Here is a 26,062-nt window from a genome sequence, read left to right on the forward strand (position 1 = left end):
CTCTCATTATCACACATGAGAGGCACATTCTTGAAAATAATTCCATAGTCCAATAAGGTTTGTTTCATCCATAATAGTTGAGCACAACAATTTCCGGCCGATATATATTCCGCCTCGGCGGTAGATAGAGCAACCGAATTTTGTTTCTTAGAAGACCATGAAACAAGAGATCTACCAAGAAATTGACAACAACCGGAGGTGCTTTTTCTATCAACTTTGCACCCCGCATAGTCCGAATCCGAATATCCAATTAATTCAAATTGAGCACCTTTGGGATACCATAGACCAATATTGGGAGTATACTTCAAATATCTTAGAATTCTTTTAGCGGCCTTCAAGTGAATCTCTCTAGGAGAAGCTTGAAATCGAGCACACATGCATACACTAAACATAACATCGGGCCTAGATGCGGTAATATAAAGCAAACTACCAATTATTGAACGATAAAGTTTTTGATCAACTATAGTACCTCCTTCATCTAAGTCTAGATGACCATTTGTTGCCATTGGAGTCTTGATAGGCTTAGCATTTTCTAAACCAAACTTCTTGAGCATGTCCTTCAAATATTTTGATTGACTTATAAAAATTCCATCTTTCAATTGTTTGATTTGAAGGCCAAGAAAGAAGCTCAATTCTCCTATCATAGACATTTCAAATTCCTTTGACATCATTTTTCCGAACTCCTCACAAAATAATTCATTAGTAGATCCAAAAATAATATCATCAACGTAGATTTGACAAACAAATAAATCTTTGCCAATTCTTTTAGTGAATAGAGTAGTGTCAACCTTCCCAATTTTGAAGTCTTTGGAAAGCAAGAAATCCGTAAGCCTTTCATACCAAGCGCGTGGAGCTTGCTTAAGCCCATAGAGAGCTTTAGAAAGCTTGAACACATGGTTAGGTCTTTTGGGGTCCTCAAAACCGGGAGGTTGTTCAACATACACTAGTTCACTAATCTTACCATTTAGAAAGGCACTCTTTACATCCATTTGGTAGAGCTTGATATTGTGTGCACAAGCATAAGCAAGTAGAATCCGGATTGCTTCTAATCTTGCTACGGGAGCAAATGTCTCCCCAAAATCCAATCCTTCAATTTGAGTATATCCTTGTGCAACTAATCTTGCCTTGTTTCTCACTACCACACCATCTTCATTGTGCTTGTTGCGAAACACCCATTTTGTACCAATAACATTGTGGTTCTTTGGTCTCTCAACAAGCTCCCAAACTTCATTTCGAGCGAAGTTATTTAATTCTTCATGCATTGCATTCACCCAATCAACATCAAGTAGAGCTTCATCTACACGGTTAGGTTCCATACAAGATACAAAAGAGAAATGTTCACAAAATGAAGCTATGCGAGAGCGAGTTTGAACACCCTTACTAATATCACCCACAATTTGATCAACCGGGTGATCCTTCACAATGGAATGATGAATTCTTGATACCGTTTGATAGTTGCTTGTTGAAGCATTAGGAGGAACCGTAGGTCTTGAAGTACCTTGATCATGAGTATCCATGGTTTCATCGAGTTGTTGGCTTTGGTGATCTTCCTCATTTATAGTTGAGGATGAAGGAATGACAACCACACTATCTTCATCATCATCTTCCTTTGGTTTTATTTCACCAATGGCCATTGTCTTCATTGCATTTATCAATTGAGTTCCCCCAACATCATCGAGATTATCACTCTCATCTTGAGACCCATTTGTTTCATCGAATTCAACATCATATGCTTCCTCAATAATACCATGGGTTTTGTTGAAGACTCTATAAGCCTTACTATTTGATGAATATCCAAGAAGAAAACCCTCATCACATTTCTTCTCAAATTTAGAAAGCCGGTTTCCCTTTCTCAAAATATAACATTTGCAACCGAATACCCTAAAATATGAGATATTTGGCTTTCTACCAATGAGCAATTCATATGGAGTTTTCTTCAAGAGCTTGTGACAATATAGTCTATTTGATGAATGACAAGCGATATTTATTGCCTCGGCCCAATAAGAATCCGATATATTATATTCCGCTAACATAGACCTTGCCATATCAATAAGAGTTCTATTCTTTCTTTCAACAATACCGTTTTGTTCCGGGGTATATTTGGAAGAGAATTCATGTTTGATACCCTTGTCATCACAATATTGATCAATTCTTGCATTTTTGAATTCCGACCCATTATCACTTCTAACCTTTTTGATGTCAAAGTCAAATTGATTTTGAGCCAATATAGCAAATGACTTGAATGTTTCAAACACATTGGATTTGTCTCGTAGAAAATAAACCCAAGTAAATCTTGAATAGTCATCCACAATCACAAGACAATAAGAATTACCACCAATACTTACAAAAGATGTGGGCCCAAATAAATCCATGTGAAGTAATTCCAAAGGTCGATGAGTGGACATTTGACTTTTATTTGGATGAGTGTTTGCCACTTGCTTACCGGCTTGACAAGAGCTACACAATTTGTTCTTTTCAAACTTCACATCTTTTAATCCTCGAACTAAGTCATGCTTGGTTAGCCGATTGAGTTGCTTCATCCCAACATGACCAAGTCTTCTATGCCATAACCAACCTAGTGAAGCTTTTGAAAATAAGCAAGTTGTGAGCTTTGCCTCATTAGATGAGAAATCAACAAGATAAAGATTTTCATGTCTAAAACCTTTAAATTTAAGATTGCTACCATCAACACTAGAGATAATAACATCTTCAACTGTGAAATTGCAACAAAATCCTAAATCACATAATTGAGCTACGGAAAGTAAATTAAAATTCAAAGACTCAACCAATAGCACATTTGATATAGAATGATCATTTGAGATAGCAATTTTACCCAAACCTTTAACCTTTCCTTTACGATTATCTCCAAATGTGATACTATCATAATTTGAGCAATCTTCCTCACTCATTTGGGTAAACATCTTCATATCCCCGGTCATGTGTTGAGTACATCCACTATCCAACACCCAATGATTCCCTCCCGCCTTGTAGTTTACCTACAAAAGGAAATCAATCTCTTTTAGGTACCCAAACTTGCTTGGGTCCTTGGATGTTAGTGACCAAGGTCTTTGGCACCCAAATAGCTTTCTTTTTGTTTCCAACAATTGAAGTACCAACAAATTTAGCATGAACACCTTTTGCATTATGAGAAAGAACATAACAATGCTCAAAACAAGTGGAGGATACATGTTTGAACTTGGGACAATTTTTCTTAACATGTCCCTTTTTGTGACATTTGTGACACACTTTGTCACATTCTTTCACAAACAATGTCTTTTGCTTTACAAAAGCATTCTTTCCTTTCTTGGGAACATATCCAAGACCTTCACGGTTAAGAGAGCATCGTTGACTTCCCAATATGAAATCCAATTTCTTCTTACCACCATATGCCTTTTCTAGGTCATGAGTTAGAGTATTTATTCTATCCACTAACACTTCATTCTCAACAATAATTTTTGATTCATCAAGAGCAATATTATTATTGAGAGAAATTTTGCATTTATCACAAATAGAGTTAGTAGGTAGTGGTTCACTTGTAAGACTATCAAGTAAGTCACAAGTGACTCCAACATCCTTAGTGACCACCTCAACTTCATGCACAATAGATGATTTTTGAGCATCCGCAAGCTTCTCACAATTTTCTTTGAGGTCATTGTGAGAGGTCTTGAGCTCCTCAAAAGACACTTGGAGGTTTTTATACAATTCCTTCAAGGCCTTAAATTTTTCTTTTTCTTTGTGCATGTAGTCATCGGCCTCACCTAACATTCTAACAAGATCATCATATGAATAGCCATCATCATCAACATCATCGATATCATCATCATCATTTATATCATTTAAATCGGTGATGATTTTTACCTTAGCATCTCCCTTTGCCATGAGGCAATGGGGGGATGAGAAGAGTGAGGGAGCTTCCTTGATGGCAATTCCGGCATTAAGCTTGGATGAGGTGTCATCATCATCATCATCCGAGCTATCATCCGAGTCCCATTCAACTAAGTAGGCTTTGCCATCTTTCTTCTTGTTATAGTATTTCTTTTTCTTCTTGTCACTTTCATCTTTGCCCTTCTTCTTCTTGCTTGGACAATTCATGGCAATGTGACCGGGTTCCCCACACTCAAAACATTTTCTATCATTGAAAGCATTTCTTCTAGATGTTTGACCTCTTCTAGGTTGACCTCTTTTCATCTTCATGAATTTATTGAATTTCCTTACAAATAAAGCCATGTCACCATCACTCTCACTTTCATTTTCTTCATCATTGCTATCTTCCTTTTCAATTGCCTTTGAGGCCTTGGCTTTGAGAGCAATAGATTCATTTTTCACCTTCTTTGCCAAACTTAAAGCATCGGCTTGTGACTTCTTAAATATATCTTGAGTGAGAATTTCTCCCAATACTTCGGTTGGAGAGGTTGTAGATAGATCACTCCTTACTAGCATTGTCACAATAGTCTCATATTTCTCCGGAAGTGATCTAAGGAACTTGTGTGTGAAATCCACATCCGGTACATTAAAACCAAGTCCTTTGAGTTCATTTACAATCTCATTCAATCGATTGAACATATCGGATACACTCTCATCTTCTTTCATAATAAATTGCTCAAACTTCCCTTTGCACACATATAGTTTGGCACTCTTCACAATTGTAGTTCCTTCATGAATTTCCATTAGTTTTACCCAAATCTCATGAGCGGTTGTGAGATTCTTGATACGATTGAACTCATTTATATCAAGAGCATCATAAAAGACATTCATGGCTTGATCATTTGTGAGGATATTCTCATTATCACTAACGGATGGTTCATCTTCCTTCAATACAACAAATCCATCTCTAACAATTGGCCAAATTTTTCCACCCATTGCTCTAAGATGCATTGACATTCTTATTTTCCAATAATCATAATTGTTTCCATCAAAGTGCGGTGGCTTCCCAATGTGCACATTGTTGTTACTAGCCATTTTGTCCCACTCCGGGATGATTAGATCCACAAACAATGGAGTCCTCGGCTCTGATACCACTTGTAGGATCTAGGACACCGGCTAGAGGGGGGGTCTCACACACGAGCTACCCTTCTATTTATAGTCCCCCATCTAAAACCAACCGTTATGCACAAAAGGGGGCAGTTCTGCGCACACGCGGACCGTCCGCGCCCTAGGGCCGGACGGTCCGCCGTACACCATAACGGCTATAATGACCGTTGAAACATGTCAGAGCAGACTCAAAAGGTGGGTCCGGACAGTCCGCCCTTCAAGGCCGGACCGTCCGCGACCTGGCAATTTCAAACACCAGAGCCTCGGATCAAACGGAGTTAACACACGCGGACCGTCCGGCTATAAATCCCGGACCGTCCGCGACCTGAGACAGTACTGTCCGGACTGGTCCCCCGGACCGTCCGTAGTACAAACCAATAAAAACACACAGTCCCTGTCCAAAAACGAGTTATACACATGCGGACCGTCCGCGCCTCACAGGCGGACCGTCCGCCTATAATTCAGGGACTGACCCGAAGCCACCTTCCTCTGGTTAGGACTGCGGACGGTCCGGCCCTAAGGCCCGGACGGTCCGCAGTGCAATAGAACACCGAGTCAATACAAATGGTCAAACCCCAGACCTGCTCGAGGATCGCGGACGGTCTGCCCCCAAGGGCCGGACAGTCCGCGCGACCAAGACTTCTCAAATTTCAAACATGCTTTTGAATGAACTTTTAACTCACGGAATGAGAAGCGCGGTTAGCCCTTATGCAAATGCAACTACTTGATGCTCTATGAGGCACTAAGTTTTACACAGATCTAAGTCATTGACCCCTCTTAATAGTACGGCTATCTAGCCTACTAATCCGGTCAGGTATCTTCTCTAAACACCTCAAGACCGGCAAAAGTAAAACCTATATTATACCTTTGCCTTCATCTGATCCATAACCAATGCGTATGACTCTTCAACATTTCCTGTTCTATGTGGTCCAACCCTGCATTCTTATTTCTCCAAGAATCGTTAGTCCACAAGTAGTTGTCATTAATTACCAAAACATTACCAAAGGGGCCTAGATGATTCACACAGGTAGAAGCCATCCTTTCTCGAGCTAGGCTAAGGACAACCTCTATCCACAAGATCTAAGCAAGGCTAAGCATTTTTGTAAATCATATTTTGATACTTCACAGAAGTATCTATAAAGGTATGGATATCAAGGAAAGCAATGCATCAAAGGGTTCCAAGCAACTCTTATGAACCTAATGCACATTTCACTAGACTTAAAGTGTGCGAAAATTATTTAAAAACACAAGGAAGGGGTTGCATGCACCAGGGCTTGCCTTCGTTAGTAGGTGAGTCTGGCTCGGATCCACAAATATCAAAGTAGAAGCAGTTTCCTGCCTGAGAATCCGAGGGTGGTGATGTCTTCTCTTCAGTGACTTCCACTTCTTCTTCGCGTTCTAACATAACCATATTGTCGGCGTTTCGAGACCGGGGGGTCCCTGGGCCGACGAGTGAAATGTCGCCGCATGCCCTAGTCCAGATGGGTCGGCGCGAGGCCGAGCGCGAAGGGGGGAGAAAGGTGGCCGGAGATAGGCGTGAGAGAGGTGGAAATCCCGCGGCCTTCGTGTTCGTCCCGCGCCCAGGTCGGGTGCGCTTGCAGTAGGGGATTACAAGCGTCCACGCAGGAGAGGGAGCGAGCGGCCTCATGCGAGCGCCTGTCTCGTCCTCGTCCCCGCGCGGCCAACCCTCTGTAAGAGGGCCCTGGTCCTTCCTTTTATAGGTGTAAGCAGAGGATCCAGGTGTACAATGGGGGGTGTAGCAGAGTGCTACGTGTCTAGCGGAGGAGAGCTAGCGCCCTAAGTACATGCCGTCGTGGCAGCCGGAGAGGTTTTGGCACCCGGTTCGTGTGGTGTCGTGGCCGTCGGAGGAGCGCTGGAGCCTGGCGGAAGGACAGGTGTCGGGGCTGTCGAGTCCTTGCTGACGTCCTCTTGCTTCCGTAAGGGGGCGGAGAGCTGCCGTCGTCAGGGAGCGTGCGGGGCGCCATCATTGCCTATCTGGCGGAGCGAGCCAGATGGGACGCCGGTCTTGTTCCCCGTAGCCTGAGTCAGCTTGGGGTAGGGTAATGATGGCGCTTCCTGTCGACGTGGTCGGTCCGCGCCCTAGGTTGGGCGATGTGGAGGCTCCTCCGAGGTCGAGGTCGAGTCTGTCTTCCGTGGCCGTGGTCGAGTCCGAGCCCCTGGGTCGGGCGAGGCGGAGACCGTCGGCTGAGGCCAGGGCTGAGTCCGAGCCCTGGGGTCGGGCGAAGCAGAGTTCGTCGTCTTCTGGGGCTGAGCCCAAGTCCGAGCCCTGGGTCGGGCGGAGTGGAGTTCGTCGTCTTCTGAGGCTGAGCCCAAGTCCGAGCCCTGGGTCGGGCAGAGCGGAGTTCGCCGTCTTCCGGGGCTTAGCCCAAGTCCGAGCCCTGGGTCGGGCGGAGCGAAGTTCACCGTCTTCCGGGGCTTAGCCCAAGTCCGAGCCCTGGGTGGGGCGGAGCGGAGTTCGCCGTCTTCTGGGGCTCAGCCCGAATCCGAGCCCTGGGTCGGGCGGAGCGGAGTTCGTCGTCTTCTGGGGCTGAGCCCAAGTCCGAGCCCTGGGTCGGGCGGAGCAGAGCTTCCTATGGTGCCTGAGGTCGGGCCTGACTGCCTGTCAGCCTCACTCTGTCTAGTGGCACTGCAGTCGGTGCGGCGCAGGCGGCGCTGTCCTTCTGTCAGGTTGGTCAGTGGAGCGGCGATGTGACTGCGGTCACTTTGGCTCTGTCGACTGAAGGGCGCGCGTCAGGATAAAGGTGTCAGGCCACCTTTGCATTAAATGCTCCTGCGATTTGGTCGGTCGGTGCGGCGATTTGGTCAGGGTTTTTTCTTGGCGAAGACAGGGCCTCGGGCAAGCCGGAAGTATGTTCGTCGCTGGAGGGGGGCCTCGGGCGAGACGAAGATCCTCCGGGGTCGGCTACCCTTGCCCGAGGCTAGGCTCGGGCGAGGCGTGATCGAGTCCCTCGAATGGACCGATCCCTGACTTAATCGCACCCATCAGGCCTTTGCAGCTTTGTGCTGATGGGGGTTACCAGCTGAGAATTAGGAGCCTTGAGGGTACCCCTAATTATGGTCCCCGACAGTAGCCCCCGAGCCTCGAAGGGAGTGTTAACACTCGCTTGGAGGCTTTTGTCGCACTTTTTTGCAAGGGGACCAGCCTTTCTCGGTTGCGTTTTGTTCCGGTGGGTGCGCGCGAGCGCACCCGCCGGGTGTAGCCCCCGAGGCCTCGGAGGAGTGGTTTGACTCTTCCGAGGTCTTAATGCCTCGCGCAATGCTTTGGCTGGTCTGGCCGTTCCCTCATGCGAGCTGGCCATAGCCCGGGTGCACGTTCGGGTTCCAAGTTCTCGGGCTGGTATGTTGACGCTGTCAACGGTTTGGCCGGAGCCGGGTTTGCGAGAGCAGCCCCCGAGCCTCTGCACAGGGTGAGAGGACGATCAGGGACAAACTCGACTTTTTTACATATGCCCCTGCGTCGCCTTTCCGCAAGGAGGAGGGGGGAAAGCGCCATGTTGCCCTCGATGGGCGCTGAACATGGTGTCTCCGGTGAGCTGCTGGCGGGTAATCCGAGCGGACGTCCGTGCCCCATTTGCTAGGGGTCGGCTAGAGGCCCAGAGGCGCGCCCAAAAGTACCTGCGGGTGATCTGCCGGACCCGATCCCCTGTCGACGGGGTCCGAGGGCTCGATGCCTCCCTCTGATGGGATTCCGTTACAAGATCGTTCCCGCTGGTCTCGAAAATGTACTAGGGTACCTCGGGAGCGCAGCCCGAGCCTTAGTTATGTATCGAACGTACCCATGGTCATCCCTCGCTCTGTGTCTGAGGCGGCTGTGAACCCTCCGAGGGCCAGTCTTCGAACCCCTGATCAGTAGTGGGCGCGGAGCCCGAGTAGCCTGAGGCGGCCGTTGAACCCTTCCGAGGGGCCGGCCTTCGAACCTCTGACCAGTAGTTGGTGTGGAGCCCACGCGCTCTGAGGCGGCTGTTGAACCCCTCCGAGGGGCCAGCCTTCGAACCTCTGATCAGTAGGGAGGCTCGGAGCCTGGTTCCTTCATGGAGAAGGATCCTTTTTGGGGTATCCCCCTTTCCCGGTCCCTGTTGTAAGATAGAGAAAGAGGAAAAAAGGAAAAGGATACGAAATCGAACGATGCGGCGTACCTTTTTTGACGCGGTCATTATGGCGAAGGCGAAGCGTCGCTTGCTTCTCCTGCCAGAGGCGCCGCCTTTCTCGCCGCGGAGTTAATGCGACGGGGCGTGCGGTTCACGGGGCGGCCGTTGCTCGTGCGCGAGCCGTTCGAGGAACGGCCATTTCGCCTTGGGTTTTTGAATCCCGCGGTGGGTCCGGACGAAGCGTTGAACGGGTCTCGCCTTAGTCTTTATATACTCGGGGGAGGGCCTAGCGACGGTCCTTTGCTCCGCTTCTTGCCTCCTTCTTAGGTTTTCGCAACCTGAGAGGTTTAGCCGGAGAAAAGGAGAACCATCCACCCAGTCTTTTCCGCCGCCACCCCTTTCGCTCGGCGATGGCCGACCGGGTGACCATCATCTTGCCGCGCGATCCATGGCCCTTCTCCACAGTCACAGCGGAGGACCTGGAGGATCTTGTTGCCGAGGGTTTACTTCGCCCTCTCTCTGATGAGAGGCAGCCGGAGTGGATTCCTCCCGCGAGCGAAACCGCCCCGTCCCCGCCGCCGGGGTACGTCGTGAGCTTCGTCTCCTTCCACGAGCGGGGGTTCGGCGTGCCGGCAAGCCGCTTTATGCGGGCGATCCTGTACAACTATGAGGTGGAGTTGCACAACCTCAGTCTCAACTCCATTTCGCAGGCCGCCATCTTCGTAGCGTTGTGCGAAGGATACTTGGGGATCGCCCCCCACTGGGACTTGTGGACCCATCTCTTCTCCGCGGAGCTTTTTGCTTCGCCGACGGGAGAGAGAAGGGTTCGCGCGGCGGTGCGGGCCGGCGGTTGCATTCTCCAGCTGAGGCAGTCGCGGGCGTCGCTGTACATCCCCGCCATCCTCGCGTCCTCGAACAAAGGGTGGCAGCGCCGGTGGTTCTACCTCCGGAATGACGGCGAGATGCTTCCGCCGTTTTCCCAACGAGTGGTCACCGCCGCTGCCGATACCTGGCGCTACGGGACCCCACACGACAGGCAGAAAAACCTCGAGCCCCTTCTCAAGGCCCTGGAGGTGTTGCGGAAAGGAGGACCTACTGCCGCGGGAGTGATTGCCGCCATTCACCGCCGTAGGGTGCTTCCCTTGGCGGAGCGGCGGTTGCCGCTTTGGGAGATGACGCCGGAGGCTGACTTGGAGGGCTCGCGGATGTCCTCGGATCCTCTTCCCGTCGACGTTCTCCACGGGCGGGTGGCCGTCGCGTTGGGGAAACCGGACGCTAGCGCCCTTTCCTAGCCCTTGATGCGCCCCGACCAAGGGTGCGTGACTCTGGTGAGTGTCCGCTCCTTCCTTCTTCTTGCGTCGGGTTGCCCCTGGTTCTTACAGTTGGGATCTCCATCCGTCTCCAGGAGGTAGGGTGGCACAAGCCCTCCCTGCCGCGAGTCCCGGAGGATGCGGTGGACCGAGCAGCGCGGCGGGTTGCCGTGGAGGAGAAGAAGAAAAAGAAGGACGCGGAGAAGGCCCGGGCCCGCGAGCGGATGCGGGCTCGAGACGCCTTGGAAAAGCTCCATCGTCGGCAGGAGAGGGAGGGGCTCCCGAGGGAGCCGTCGCCGGAAACGCCTGACGATGACGACGATGATGAAGATGATGACGAGGATGACAGCATGGTTGCCCGCCTCGGCTTCAGCCCGGGCTTGAAGTTAGGCCAGGAGCCGTCAAGCCAGCCCCCGAGTGGGCTGGCGACGTCAGTCCCCGGAGTCGAGACGCCGAGGTCCCGGCCCGAAGAGCGGGGGCAGACCGAGAGGGTACTTGACCCCTCGGTCGGGGGAGTTGAGGTGACCCCGGGGAGTCGGGCCGAGGCGTCTGTTCCCCGAGAGCCGTCGCCCACGCCGGCAGCGTAGGAGAGCGACCCTCAGGTCGCCGTGGCAGTGCCTAGGCAGTCCGTCTCCCGGGCGTCCAAGGCGCCCAAAGCAAGGGTGGTGCCGAAGCTGCCGGCGAGGCGGACCTCGGTGGCGCCTTCGGGGGTCGAGATTCGAGAGACCTCTCCTCAGGCACGGTTGATCATGGCCCGGAGCGGGTAAGTATCTTGGAACGTCTTCGTCCTGACTTTTCACTCGTATGTCCCGACCGCGACCTTTCTTTCCTCCTCAGCAAGCGAAGCCATGGCCTGACCGATCTGGCTCCCCGAAAGGCCCTTAAGACGGCGTCGGCCTCCGCAGCCGGTGCCGCTCCGGGCCTTGCTGTTCAGCTGACCTTCTCGCAAGGCGCTCCATAGCAGGGGGCTCAGGCGGCACCAGTCGCCATGGAGCGAGTTCTCGAGGCCGGCTCTTCTGCCGAGGCGGCCATCGTGTTAGAGGAGGCGGCTGACGCGGACGTGGCCCCAGCCCCACCGGACGTGTCGGCGGTGCTGGCACCTGCTGCTACTGAAGCCGCTGCCGTCCCAGTCGGGGAGCGACCTGTTGCTGCCGACGCTGAGATGGCTGAGGCATCGACGCTTGGTGCCTCGGAGGAGGGGGGAGTGGAAACACGATCCGTCCCGCCCAGCGGCAGCCTTGTCGCTGTGCGGCGGGGCTCCGAGGGTCAGCGCCAGTTGCTCCGGTTCCGGACCCGTGGGGCCTCGGATCCCTTCTTCGTTCTTGACGATGAATGGGAGGAGCAGTCTTGGGACGAGCTCCGTGAGTGTGCCGAAGCAATGGTGGGGTCGCTCCGGTCGTCGCTGGAGGTTTTCTGCAGGGACGTCCCCAAAATCCTCTAGGTAATGGTTTCAGGCATACCTTTTTTTGTGACCAAGGCTTCTTTTGTGACGCCCCGCTTCCTTCCCTCAGGATCTGACGGATCTGAGAGCCGCCAAGTCGTCGTTCATCTGCCACGAGGTCGACGTCTGGGGCTCGCTGTGATCCCTGAGGACCTCGCTCGCCGGGGCTACTGCGCGCCTCTCTCAGCAGGGCACCGAGGTGGCGGACCTTCGGTTGCTCTGCACCGATCTGAGAGCCGAGGCGGCAGCGGCACGCGCAGAAGTGCGACGATAGCAGTCGGAGTTCGACCAGATCGTCAATGAGCGGGACCAATCTCGGGGCCGGGCTGCCGAGGCCGAAAGCCGGGCTGGAGCCCTTGCAGCCGACCTAGCCGTAGCCCAGGTCGCAGCCTCGGAGCAGCGTGCCCGAGCCGGAGGTACGTCCTGGCCATTTTCGGTTTTCGTTTCAGCTTGTTTCCTCCGCTTGTGTTTGAGATCTTTCGTTCTGGCCGTTCGCAGAGCTCGAGTCCGCCCTTGATGAGTCCGCCAAGGCGCTTGCCGAGGCGCTTGCCGGGGCAGCCGAGCAGAGGGAGGCCAACCACGCGGCCATGTCCGAGGCCGTCTCGGGCTTCTGTCGGGTCCTTGGCTTCGGCGACGTCCCCTCAGGAAGCTCCCCTCAAAGTCGCCTGCAGGCCTTGGGCGATCATGTGCGCGGCAGACTCCGCGAGGCGCTACACCACGGCGTCAGGCGGGCCTTCGTCGTGCTTGCTTCCCACTTCGTCGTGGACCTGGAGCGGGTCAGCGAGGGGTATTGCCTTCCTGACGAAGATGAAGCCGCCCTGGCAGAAGTCCAGAGGCTCGACGCGGCCGCCGCGGGTCCGAGCGCAGTGCTGGCGACTACCTTTGAGGTAGAGATCCTCCCGCCTGCGCCGTCGTCCGAAGCCGGGATGGACTTTGCCGAGGGCGGGGACGAAGCCGAAGGCGCGGCTCCTTCCCCGGGCGACGCCTAACTCTGTCGGAGCAGTTGTCTTTCTGCGGCCGCTGAGGCCTGAACACTTTATTACCGTTGCATAAAGTCGTGCTCCTTTCCCTTTCATTTCGCGTGTCCGGCTCCGCCCGTCAGTAGCAGGGTGGCTTCCCCAAGTAGGAGTCACTTTTCGTGGTGGGTGACGAGTGAGGTGTCCGTAACCCAGAGGCGTAGGAGTCCCTCGGCTCAGTCAGCCTTGCCACTTACATGCACCCGCGTTCGCTCCTTGGGGTCCTGCTTCCAACATAGCCGAGGGAACGCAAAAGCCTTTTCGATTGAAAATTTTGACGCAGAGGGGTTCCCCCCTTTTTAGCCCCCGAGGGAGGGTCGGGCTCTGCCGAGGCAAGGCTGACCCTTCCTTGATGACTAAAACTTGCGTGGGGGCGAGGTATGCGAACAACTTGAAAGCATCTTAAGGGTAGAGGCGACGTAGCTGTTAGACGTTCCAAGTGTTGGTGCAGACCTCGCCTTGACTGTCGGCCAGTTTGTTTGTTCCGGGCTTCAGAACTTTGGCGATGACGAGCAGCCCTTCCCAGGGGTGCGTGTAGCCCCCGGGTGTCTCCAACAAGGGCTCGGGGTGCTGCGCGATGGTCGCAAGCCCCCGAGTGTACCTCTCGTAGGGGCTCCTGGCCTTTGGCGATGGAAATGCATCACTGGAGGAAGCCTGAGGGGCTGCGGTGGTGGAGCTCCTTCCCATCTCCCAGCAAGACGAACGACTTGGCGCACCGCGCCAACCGCTGAGCTTTGGCTCGGTCGAGGGGTAGCTCTCCTCGGTGGAGATATTGCAGGTACGGGGTCTGCCAGTTTCGATTAGGCGTGACCCCGCTTTGCTCCTCCTCGATGCGCAGTGCCTCACCCTCAGGGGCCGAGGATACCTCGGGCCGAATCATGGGTACCTCGGATCGAGCCAAGGATACCTCGGGCTAGGCCGAGGGTGCCTCGGGCTCGGGCGTGTCGTCGATCTTGACGGAGGGTTGATGCAGGTCTCAGGAGAAGGCTTCCGGGGGAACCATTATTCGCCCCAGGGCGGTACAGAGGCAGGCCTCTTTCGTCGAGGTGCGAGATGAAACGGCTTAGGGCCGCAAGACATCCCATGACTCTCTATACGCCTTTCAAGTGATGGGCCCCATGCTGGTGATGGCTGCGATCTTCTCCGGGTTGGCTTCGATGCCCCGCTCGGAGACGATGAACCCCAAGAGCATGCCTCGGGGTACCCCGAAGACACACTTTTCGGGATTGAGCTTCACGCCTTTCGCCTTGAGACATCGAAATGTCACTTCAAGGTCGGAAAGGAGGTCGGAGGCTTTCCTCGTCTTGACTATGATGTCATCGACGTAGGCCTCGACCGTCCGGCCAATGTGTTGGCCGAACACATGGTTCATGCACCGCTGGTACGTCGCGCCCGCATTCCTCAAGCCGAACGGCATGGTGACATAGCAGTACATGCCGAAGGGCGTGATGAAAGAAGTCGCGAGCTGGTCGGACTCTTTCATCCTGATTTGGTGATACCCTGAGTAGGCATCGAGGAAAGACAGGGTTTCGCACCCAGCAGTGGAATCCACGATTTGATCGATGCGAGGCAGAGGGTAGGGAACCTTCGGACATGCTTTGTTTAGACCAGTGTAGTCTACACACATCCGCCATTTCCCTCCTTTCTCTCTCACAAGCACAGGGTTGGCAAGCCATTCGGGATGGAATACCTCTTTGATGAACCCTGCCGCCATTAGCTTGTGGATCTCCTCGCCTATGGCCCTGCGCTTTTCTTCGTCGAATCGGCACAGAGGCTGCTTGACGGGTCGGGCTCCGGCTCGGATGTCCAGCGAGTGCTCGGCGACATCCCTCGGTATGCCGGGCATGTCCGAGGGACTCCACGCGAAGACGTCGGCATTCGCACGGAGAAAGTCGACGAGCACTGCTTCCTATTTGGGATCGAGCTCGGAGCCGATCCGGACTTGCTTAGAGGCGTCGCTGCTAGGGTCGAGGGGGACAGACTTAACCGTCTCCGCTGGCTCGAAGTTGTCGGCATGACGCTTCACGTCTGGCACCTCCTTAGATAGGCTCTCCAGGTCGGCGATAAGGGCCTCGGACTCGGCGAGAGCCTCGGCGTACTCCACGCACTCCACGTCGCATTCGAACGCGTGTTTGTACGTGGGGCCGACGGTGATGACCCCGTTGGGGGCCCGGCATCTTGAGCTTGAGGTAGGTGTAGTTGGGGACGGCCATGAACTTCGCGTAGCATGGCCTTCCCAGTACCGCGTGGTAGGTTCCTCGGAACCCGACCACCTCGAACGTAAGGGTCTCCCTTCGGAAGTTGGAGGGCGTTCCGAAGCAGACGGGAAGGTCGAGTTGTCCGAGGGGATGGACGCGCTTCCCGGTGATGATCCCATGGAAAGGCGCAGCGCCTGCCCGGACTGAGGACAGATCGACACGCAGGAGCCCGAGGGTCTCGGCGTAGATGATGTTGAGGCTGCTGCCTCCGTCCATGAGGACCTTGGTGAGCCTGACGTCGCCGATGACGGGGTCGACAACGAGCGGGTATTTCCCCGGGCTCGGCACGCGGTCGGGGTGGTCGGCTTGGTCGAAGGTGATGGGCTTGTCGGACCAGTGTAGGTAGACTGGCGCCGCCACCTTCACCGAACAGAACTCCCGACGCTCTTGCTTGCGGTGCCGAGCCGAGGCGTTCGCCGCTTGCCAACCGTAGATCATGAAGCAGTCGCGGACCTCGAGGAACTCTCCTGCCTGGTGATCTTCCTTCTTGTCGTCGTCGCGAGCCCTTCCACCCTCCGCGGGTGGCCTGGCCCTGTGGAAGTGACGCCGAAGCATGGCGCACTCCTCAAGGGTGTGCTTGATGGGCCCCTGGTGATAGGGGCACGACTCCTTGAGCATCTTGTCGAAGAGGTTGGCACCTCCAGAGGGTTTCCGAGGGTTCTTGTACTCGGCGGCGGCGACAAGGTCCGCGTCGGCGGCGTCGCGTTTCGCTTGCGACTTCTTCTTGCCCTTCTTCTTGGCGCCGCGCTGAGTTGACGCCTCGGGGGCATCTTCCGGTGGGCGGCCCTGGGGCTGCTTGTCCTTCCGGAAGATAGCCTCAACCGCCTCCTGGCCAGAGGCGAACTTGGTGGTGATGTCCATCAGCTCGCTCGCCCTGGTGGGGGTCTTGCGACCCAGCTTGCTCACCAGGTCGCGGCAGGTGGTGCCGGCGAGGAACACGCCGATGACATCCGAGTTGGTGATGTTGGGCAGCTCGGTGCGCTGCCTCGAGAATCGCCGGATGTAGTCCCGGAGAGACTCTCTCGGCTGCTGTCGGCAGCTTCGGAGGTCCCAGGAATTCCCAGGGCGCATGTACGTGCCCTGGAAATTGTCGGCGAATGCTTGGACCAGGTCGTCCCAGTTGGAGATCTGCCCCGGAGGCAGGTGCTCCAACCAGGCGCGAGCGGTGTCGGAGAGGAACAGGGGGAGGTTGCGGATGATGAGGTTGTCATCGTCCGTTCCACCCAGTTGGCAGGCCAGCCGGTAGTCCGCGAGCCACAGCTCCGGTCACGTCTCCCCCGAGTACTTTGTGATAGTAGTCGGGGGTCGGAACCGGGCCGGGAACGGCGCCCGTCGTATGGCCCGGCTGAAGGCCTGCGGACCGGGTGGTTCGGGCGAGGGACTCCGATCCTCCCCGCTGTCGTAGTGTCCCCCACGCCTGGGGTGGTAGCCTCGACGCACCCTCTCGTCGAGGTGGGCCCAACGGTCGCGGTGATGGTGCTCGTTGCCGAGGCGACCCGGGGCCGCAGGCGCTGTGTTGCGCGTGCGCCCGGTGTGGACCGAGGCTTCCCGCATGAATTGGGAAGTCGCGGCGCGATGTTCCGAGGGGTACCCCTGCCTTCGGGAGGTGGAGCTCTCGGCCCGTCGGACCACGGCGCCTTCCAGGAGATTCTTGAGCTCTCCCTGGATTCGCCGCCCCTCGGTGGTTGATGGCTCTGGCATCGCACGGAGAAGCATTGCTGCTGCAGCCAGGTTCTGGCCGACCCCACTGGAAGCGGGTGGCGGCCTCATCCTGGCATCATCGGCGATGCGGTGCTGGAAGCCCTGGGGTAGATGACGCATTTCTCCGGCCGGAGGTTGGCCCGCCCATTCCTGCCCGACGTCCCGGCGGATCGGCTCAAGTGCTCCTGCTCCCTCGTCGAGCCTGGCCTGCACCCCGCGGATTTGCTCGAGCTGTGGGTCATGGCCCCCTTCCTGAACGGGGACCACAACTAGCTCCCGTAGGATGTCAACGCGAGGTGCTGGCCTAGGGAGATCACCGTCCTCCGGCATACCGAGATGGTTGCCTTCAGAGGGACCCCCTAGATCGACATGGAAACATTCGCGGCTTGGGCCGTAGTCCTCGTCGCCGAGGCTGCGGCTACCGTCGGAACAGTCGGAAAGGTAGTAGTCACATGCGGTCATGAAGTCCCGCATGGCATTGGGGTTACCAAGTCCGGAGAAATCCCAATTGACATCGGGCTCGTCATCTTCCTCGGACCCCGAGGGCCCGTAGGTCGAGACGTCCGTCAGCCGGTCCCAGGGTGACCGCATACGATACCCTAGAGGGTTTGGACTCGCCTCTACAAGAGCGTCCGCCGAAGCGAAGTCGTTTGGCGGGTCGAGGCTGAATCCAAAGGGCGTGAGATGGGAATCGGTCGGTACCTCTTGGTCGACGGGCGGTGATGAAGTCACGTCGGGGACTGACTGCACCGTCGTCTCAGGTACGAGGGTGACATCTAGCAAGCCTTTCGCGAGCGTGCTGGCGTCGTCCGTTTGCTCGGAATCGGCATGTTGCGGGGAGACCGCGCACGTCTTCGTCTCAAACGCGAGGTCGATGCCCGACGCGCCCCCCGTTGGGGCGCTGGCGCCGTCGACTCGCTCGACAGCCGACGAGGCGCTGCCTCCTGCTTGGCCTTGGTTTCCCCGCCTCCTCCTCCGTTGGTGGGGGAGAGGGCGGGGTGAGCTCGAATGTTGTTCTTCCACCACGCGGGGAAGACGTCGTCGATTTCGCCGCCGGCGGGCGGGCTGTCGGCCGCCATTGTCGCTGTCGCACGGCGGGGGAAGGAGTATCATGTCATAGATGCCGTCGAAGGACATGAACTCAAGACTCCCGAAATGGAGCACCGTCCCGGGCCGGAGAGGTTGCTGGAGACTGCCCATCTGGAGCTTGACGGGAAGCTGTTCGTCAACACGCAGCAGGCCCCTACCTGGCGCGCCAACTGTCGGCGTTTCAAGACCGGGGGGTCCCTGGGCCGACGAGTGAAATGTCGCTGCGTGCCCCAGCCCAGATGGGTTGGCACGAGGCCGAGCGCGAAGGGGGGAGAAAGGTGGCCGGAGACAGGCATGAGAGAGGTGGAAATCCCGCGGCCTTCGTGTTCGTCCCGCGCCCAGGTCGGGTGCGCTTGCAGTAGGGGATTACAAGCGTCCACGCAGGAGAGGGAGCGAGCGGCCTCATGCGAGCGCCTGTCTCGTCCTCGTCCCCGCGCGACCAACCCTCTGTAAGAGGGCCTGGTCCTTCCTTTTATAGGCGTAAGGAGAGGATCCAGGTGTACAATGGGGGGTGTAGCAGAGTGCTACGTGTCTAGCGGAAGAGAGCTAGCGCCCTAAGTACATGCCGTCGTGGCAGCCGGAGAGGTTTTGGCACCCGGTTCGTGTGGTGTCATGGCCGTCGGAGGAGCGCTGGAGCCTGGCGGAAGGACAGCTGTCGGGGCTGTCGAGTCCTTGCTGACGTCCTCTTGCTTCCGTAAGGGGGTGGAGAGCTACCGTCGTCAGGGAGCGTGCGGGGCGCCATCATTGCCTATCTGGCGGAGCGAGCCAGATAGGACGCCGGTCTTGTTCCCCGTAGCCTGAGTCAGCTTGGGGTAGGGTAATGATGGCGCTTCCTGTCGACGTGGTCGGTCCGCGCCCTAGGTTGGGCGCCATCATTGCCTATCTGGTCGAGTCTGTCTTCCGTGGCCGTGGTCGAGTCCGAGCCCCTGGGTCGGGCGAGGCGGAGACCGTCGGCTGAGGCCAGGGCTGAGTCCGAGCCCTGGGGTCGGGCGAAGCAGAGTTCGTCGTCTTCTAGGCTGAGCCCAAGTCCGAGCCCTGGGTCGGGCGGAGCGGAGTTCGTCGTCTTCTAGGGCTGAGCCCAAGTCCGAGCCCTGGGTCGGGCGGAGCAGAGTTCGCCGTATTCCGGGGCTTAGCCCAAGTCCGAGCCCTGGGTCGGGCGGAGCGGAGTTCGCCGTCTTCCGGGGCTTAGCCCAAGTCCGAGCCCTGGGTCGGGCGGAGCGGAGTTCGCCGTCTTCCGGGGCTCAGCCCGAATCCGAGCCCTGGGTCGGGCGGAGCGGAGTTCGTCGTCTTCTGGGGCTGAGCCCAAGTTCGAGCCCTGGGTCGGGCGGAGCGGAGCATCCTATGGTGCCTGAGGTCGGGCCTGACTGCCTGTCAGCCTCACTCTGTCAAGTGGCACTGCAGTCGGTGCGGCGCAGGCGGCGCTGTCCTTCTGTCAGGTTGGTCAGTGGAGCGGCGAAGTGACTGCGGTCACTTCGGCTCTGTCAACTGAAGGGCGCGTGTCAGGATAAAGGTGTCAGACCACCTTTGCATTAAATGCTTCTGCGATTTGGTCGGTCGGCGCGGCAATTTGGTCAGGGTTGCTTCTTGGCGAAGACAGGGCCTCGGGCAAGCCGGAAGTATGTTCGTCGCTGGAGGGGGGCCTCGAGCGAGACGGAGATCCTCCGGGGTCGGCTGCCCTTGCCCGAGGCTAGGCTCGGGCGAGGCGTGATCGAGTCCCTCGAATGGACCGATCCCTGACTTAATCGCACCCATCAGGCCTTTGCAGCTTTGTGCTGATGGGGGTTACCAGCTGAGAATTAGGAGCCTTGAGGGTACCCCTAATTATGGTCCTCGACACATATATATACATATATAAGAATGAATGCCATGTAATGCTCATGAGAGTGCGAAGATAATAAAGATTTATTATCTAAGTCTTGAATACAACTTTCCTTCACGGAACCCCGAGAACTTAGGGTTTCCGGAGTCAGTAAAGGAGTTCAAAGGGCAGGGGGAGGGTTTTAGGTTCTAAGTATCAAACAAGGTCCAAATCAACCCAAATTCTACCCAAGGCTTCTAAATAATGTATAGAGCTTATGTAAAAAGTTTAAGCAATTTTGGGATTATTATCTATTTTCTAAAAATCCAGAACTAAGACTTTAAACTATTTAAAATGCCTTAAAATTCCTTATTTCCTCTAAAAATCATAAAACTATTTTTATTAAATTCTAGGGAAAATAAAAAGTCTAGGAAAATTGGTTTCACAATTTTAGGATTTTTCTACCATTTTCTATAATTGTTTAAGCTCTGGAATAAAAAGAAAAGGAAAAACTGGTGAATAGTATTGGGCTGATTTCAGCCCAGCGGCCCAGTCCAGAGGGGAAAGGCGCCCGCGCGCGCGCCCGCGCTAGCGGCTTTGTAGAAAGGGCCCTGAGCAAACGAATAACTCGAATCGGGGTCATTTACTATTGCAGAGAGTCACTGACAGATTGCAGATAGGTCTTCGGTCTTCTATTTCTTTACATCCCACGGTCCACGACGACGGTGAACGCAGCCGCGCTCCGGTGAGCCACTGTACCGACCGAGCGGGGCCATGACCGGCGCTCCCGAGCGACTGTCACCGAATTGGACCCTCCCTGATCAATTTCCCCAACCTAATTTCACTAATTACCCTATGGTTTGCACTGGCCACGACGACCGTGGACATTGCGGAACGATGAGCGCGTTCTTGGTGATTCATGGCAGTCCAGTACAATTAAAGGGTTCGAGGAGTGTTAGGAGAGCCTAGGGATGCTAGAACAATCAACAGAGGAGTATGAATTCACCTGGAATAGGCTGGCCGCGGTGAAGTGTTCTTACGGGGTGTTCAAACCGATTTGGGGAAGTTAGGAATTCGAGCTCTCAGGTGAACGATTGAGGACGATATTTGGTGGCTAGGTGCGCGATGACCTAGCGCAGCAGGCCCGACCATCAATTTATAGAGCTAGTGGGCGGTGGCCGCGAATTTGAAGAAGGACGCGCGGCGGTCGGAGGAATAAACGTTCACTGGCGCAAGTGCTTTGTGTCCAACGCCGTGGCAATTGCTCCGGCGATCAACGGGGAGCCGCTAAGGCTTACGGCGATGCGGTGGAAAGTGAGAGCCACGCGGCAGACAACGGCGACGGCATGACGGCGGTGAAAACCTTATCCCCGGGCGGTGAGCAAGGGAAGGAGTACCGCGGCTGACCGGGGTGGCTTCTAGCTCGACGGCGACGAAGATATTTCTACCCCGAAGCGTTATCCGGTTACCAGCAAGCGTGAATCTTAACGGCGGCGGCGTGAATCTTCACGCAGGGAGGTCACTGGCGGTGAGGTCGTCGCGCTGGCGATCTGATCTATAGCAGATCACTGTACCATCAGAGGCTTATTCAGTGTGTCTGACAGAGCATTTTCAAAGCAACTTTTCTCCAGATTTTTCATAAGAACTTCATCAACTCTCTGTAGGAAAGTTGCAGAGTTACAAACCAGCTACAATTCGACTATAGGGAGCAAACTTAGTTGAGCACTGGATCATGCTCAGAATTGAGCTTGGAGTTGATGTCAGTCCTCTGTTAGTCTGAAAATTCAGACAATAACAGCCTGACAGCCAGATTTTGAGCATGATTATCTCTAGATTTTTCTCAACAACTGAGCTCACACTCTTAAGCAAAGTTGTTCTCCTTTGTTTGGTCTACAACTTTGATGTGGTGCCCTAGGGCAAAAACTCTATAGTTTGAAAGTTACAAGGCTCCAAAGTTGAGCCAAAACTCTGAAATTTCAGACTTAGGGTAAATTCTCAATTAGGGTCCTTTTTGCAAATGAGTCCAAAGCTTAGGGTTTGGCTTGTAAACCTTCATATTTGTGAATCATATGACTTAAGATACTTTACTTTAATAGTTTTTGCACTTTAGTCCAAAAGTGGACTAATTTTGCACATAGGTCCCTAGGGTTTGGTTTTAGGGTTTTCCAGGGTTTCAATTAGGGTTTTTGGTATCCCAGGGGTATAAATGTGATTCAAGTTTATTTTTGGGAACATTTTATGACTATTCCCCTAAAGCCTTTAGGTTTTCTCAACTTGGGTTATGTTTTACCCCTTTAATCCCTATTTAGGGTTAAGTTCCCTATCGAGGGTTCTATTTGCAAAACACTAAAACAATACAACTTGTTTGAAATTTTTACCTAGTGAATGCACTCTAGGTGTGTCAAACATATGCAATGCCAATGCTTATGATGTCATGCTCAAGTTTTAGTAGCTGTAACACCAGGGGTGTTACAGCTGGGGCGGAGGCCGGGCTGAGCCGGAGCTCTACCTCCCACGCGGGTTCGTGGGTCACCTTCTCCCTCAACATTCACGGGAGAGGGTGCTCACCGGCCTAGCGGGAGGGTCGGACTTCGACAACGTGGGGCTGGTCGACGGCGAGCGTCGTCAACTTCAGCGCGTTGGGCTCGCTGGCTCAGCTCGCTCTGGCTCGGCTCCTGGTGCCCCCTCCCGCCGCAAGAGCGGTTGTCGCTCCGCGCGCACTGGAGGACCGCCCAAGACGTCGCGCGCTGCTAGGGTGGCGTTCGTGTTTTGGGGCTGTCCTGCCTTTGCCCCGGTACGACACCTCTATGCGGAGGTCGGTGCTCCGCTCGTCCGGGAGGATCCGAGTGGGGATCTGCCGGTGGGCAGACGACTTCTGTCGTTGGTGCTGAGGTGGTGGCGGCTGAAGAAGTCCTCGTCGCCGACGGGATCACCGCCACCATCCGCGCTCCGGGCCTCCGGCTCTTTGGCTTTGATAGCTTGTCCTCTCCCCTCGAGCGGAGACGTGGGCGAGGGCATTGTTGCAGCGGCGTCCGCCCTGAGGCCATCGCTGCTGCAGTTCGGCCACCCGGAGCGGAGGTCGTTGTCGCTGCTGCTGGAGCGGGCGGCGGTGGGCGACCTGGAGCCTTATCGCCCCGCGGGCCCTCCAATGTGGGGGGTTGTTCGTACCCGCGGAGGTGGAACCGAAGTTCCGTTTGTAATGGCACCTTGAGTGCCGGTGTCTTGTTCATTGTGGCTGTCGGGGCCTGAACATGTATGTATTTTCGGCATGGAGCCGTGTTTTTTCCTCATTTCGAGCACTAGGACTCGCCTGTCGGCTAACTGGACCGCTTAACCAAGTGTGAGTTGCCTCGTGCGAAGGTGACGAGTGAGGTATCCGTATCCCAGAGGCGTAGGAGTCCCTCGGCTAGGTCGGCCTTGCCGCCCGAGGCTTCTCTTGCTTAGTTAAAGGAAATCCTGGGTCGCTCTTCGATGAGCCGAAGCCGGAGGCAACGGTGTTAGCATGGACAGAGGCAGAGTTGGCTCGAAAAGAAGATTTTGGTCGGCCGGAGCCTGGCCGGGCCGTCCACTTGCGGGACCGACGCCGGAGTCGAGTTGCCGAGGCCACGAGCCGGGTGATGTCCTCGAGGGACAGCTGGCTGAGGCTCCGGGGTGGCCGGCCGAGCTGTCTGCTTGAGCCGGATTCCTGGATGAGACCGTGGCGGTGATGGCCCGGGCACGGTGCTGATGTCGTCCTTCGGAGTGGAGATCCTCCGACCACGTTGTCGTCCGAGGCTAGGTCGGACTTCGCCGAAGGTGTAGTTGACGCCGAGGGTGCTGCTGCTCCCTTCAACTGTCAAGGTCCGAGCCTGCAGGATCGGGTTATCTTGTAGTGTGCGTATGTTTTTTGCGGCCGTCGAGGCCCAAACATACTGTCGTTGTGTTGTAAAGCTGCGTTTATTTTCCTCTTGTTTCGAGTGTCTGGACTTATTTGTCGCTAACAGAATTGTTTGTCCGAGCGAGAGTTACTTTTCACGGAAGGTGATGAGTGAGGTATCCGTATCCCGGAGGCGTAGGAGTCCCTCAGCTCGGTTGGCCTTGCCGCTTACGTGTACTCTTACTCGTCCGTAGGATTCTGCTATCGATATAGTCGAGAAGGCCCGAAAAATCGTTTCGGCAGAAGAGTTTTCGAGCGTGAAGACTTGTTCGGTCCGTGGAGTCACCTATCCGAGTGTGAGTTACTTATCGCAGAAGGTGATGAGTGAGGTATCCATATCCTGGAGGCATAGAAGTCCCTCGGCTCGGTCAGCCTTGGCTGCTTACGTGTACTCCGTCGTTTTCAGGATCCCACTTTCGAAGTAGTCGAAAAGCACGAAAGACGTTCTGGCAGAAAAGATCTTTTCCGAGGAAAATTTTGACGCGGAGGGGGTTCCCCCCTTCTAGCCCCCGAGGGAGGGTCGGGCTTTGCCGAGGCAAGGCTGACCCTTCCTTGATGGTCAAACTTTGTGTGTGAACAAGGTGTACGAACGACTTGAAAGCATCTTAAGGGTAGAAGCGACGAAGCTATCGGATGTTCCAAGCGTTGCTGTAGACCTCGCCTTGACTGTTGGTCAGCTTGTATGTTCCGGGCTTCAGAACCTTGGCGATGACGAATGGCCCTTCCCAGGGAGGCGTGAGCTTGTGCCGCCCTCGGGCGTCTTGTCGCAGCCGAAGCACCAAGTCGCCCACCTGGAGGTCTCGGGACCGAACCCCTCGGGCGTGGTAGCGTCGCAGGGACTGCTGGTACCGCGCCGAGTTTAGTAAGGCCATGTCCCGAGCCTCTTCCAGCTAGTCCAGTGAGTCTTCTCGGTTAGCTCGATTTCTTTGGTCGTCGTAGGCCCTCGTCCTCGGGGAACCGTATTCTAAGTCTGTGGGCAAGATGGCCTCGGCCCCATAGACTAGAAAGAACGGTGTGAAGCCCGTGGCTCGGCTCGGCGTTGTCCTCAGACTCCAGACCACAGAGGGGAGCTCCTTCATCCATCGCTTGCCGAACTTGTTAAAGTCGTTGTAGATCCGTGGCTTGAGCCCTTGCAGAATCATGTCGTTTGCACGCTCTACTTGCCCATTCGTCATGGGGTGAGCCACGGCGGCCCAGTCCACCCGGATATGGTGATCCTCGCAGAAGTCCAGGAACTTTCTGCCGGTGAACTGGGTGCTGTTGTCGGTGATGATGGAGTTCGGGATCCCAAAACGTTGGATGATGTTAGTGAAGAACGCCACCGCCTGTTCGGACCTGATGCTGTTTAGGGGTCGGACCTTGATCCACTTGGAGAATTTGTCAATGGCGACCAGCAGGTGCGTGTAGCCCCCGAGTGCCTTCTGTAAGGGGCCGACGAGGTCCAGCCTCCACACAGCAAACGGCCAGGTGATGGGTATCGTCTGCAGGGCCTGAGCGGGCAAGTGTGTCTGCCTCGCATAGAACTGACACCCTTCGCAGGTGCAGACAATTCTAGTGGCGTCGGCCACCGCGGTCGGCCAGTAGAAACCTTGTCGGAAAGCGTTTCCAACAAGGGCTCGAGGCGCTGCGTGATGGCCGCAAGCCCCCGAGTGTATTTCTTGTAAGAGCTCCTGGCCTTCGGCGATGGATATGCATCGCTGGAGGATGCCTGAGGGGCTGCGGTGGTAGAGCTCCTTCCCGTCCCCCAGCAAGACGAACGACTTGGCACGCCGCGCCAACCGCCGAGCTTCGGCTCGGTCGAGGGGTAGCTCTCCTCGGTGGAGATATTGCAGGTACGGGGTCTGCCAGTTTCGATTAGGTGTGACCCCGCTCCGCTCCTCCTCGACGCGCAGTGCCTCACCCTCGGGGGACGAGGGTGCCTCGGGTTGAGCCGAGGGTGCCTCGGGCTGAGCCGAGGGTGCCTCGGGCTGAGCCGAGGGTACCTCGGGCTGAGCCGAGGGTGCCTCGGGCTGAACCGAGGCTTTCTCGGGTTCGGGCACGTCGTCGGTCTTGACGGAGGGTCGATGCAGGTCTCGGGAGAAGACATCCGGGGGAACCGTTGTCCGCCCCGAGGCTATCTTAGCCAGCTCGTCCGTAGTCTCGTTGTATCGTCGGGCGATGTGGTTGAGCTCGAGCCCGTAGAACTTGTCTTCCAGGCGCCGAACCTCATCGCAGTAGGCTTCCATCTTCGGGTCGCGGCAGTGGGAGTTCTTCATGACTTGGTCGATGACGAGCTGTGAGTCACCGCGAGCGTCGAGGAGTCGGACCCCTAGCTCGATGGCGATGCGCAACCCGTTGACCAGAGCCTCATACTCGGCCACATTGTTGGACGCCGGGAAGTGGAGGCGTAGCAC

This window comes from Zea mays, chromosome 1 (genome assembly GCF_902167145.1).
Source record: "Zea mays cultivar B73 chromosome 1, Zm-B73-REFERENCE-NAM-5.0, whole genome shotgun sequence".
Lineage (NCBI taxonomy): Eukaryota > Viridiplantae > Streptophyta > Magnoliopsida > Poales > Poaceae > Zea > Zea mays.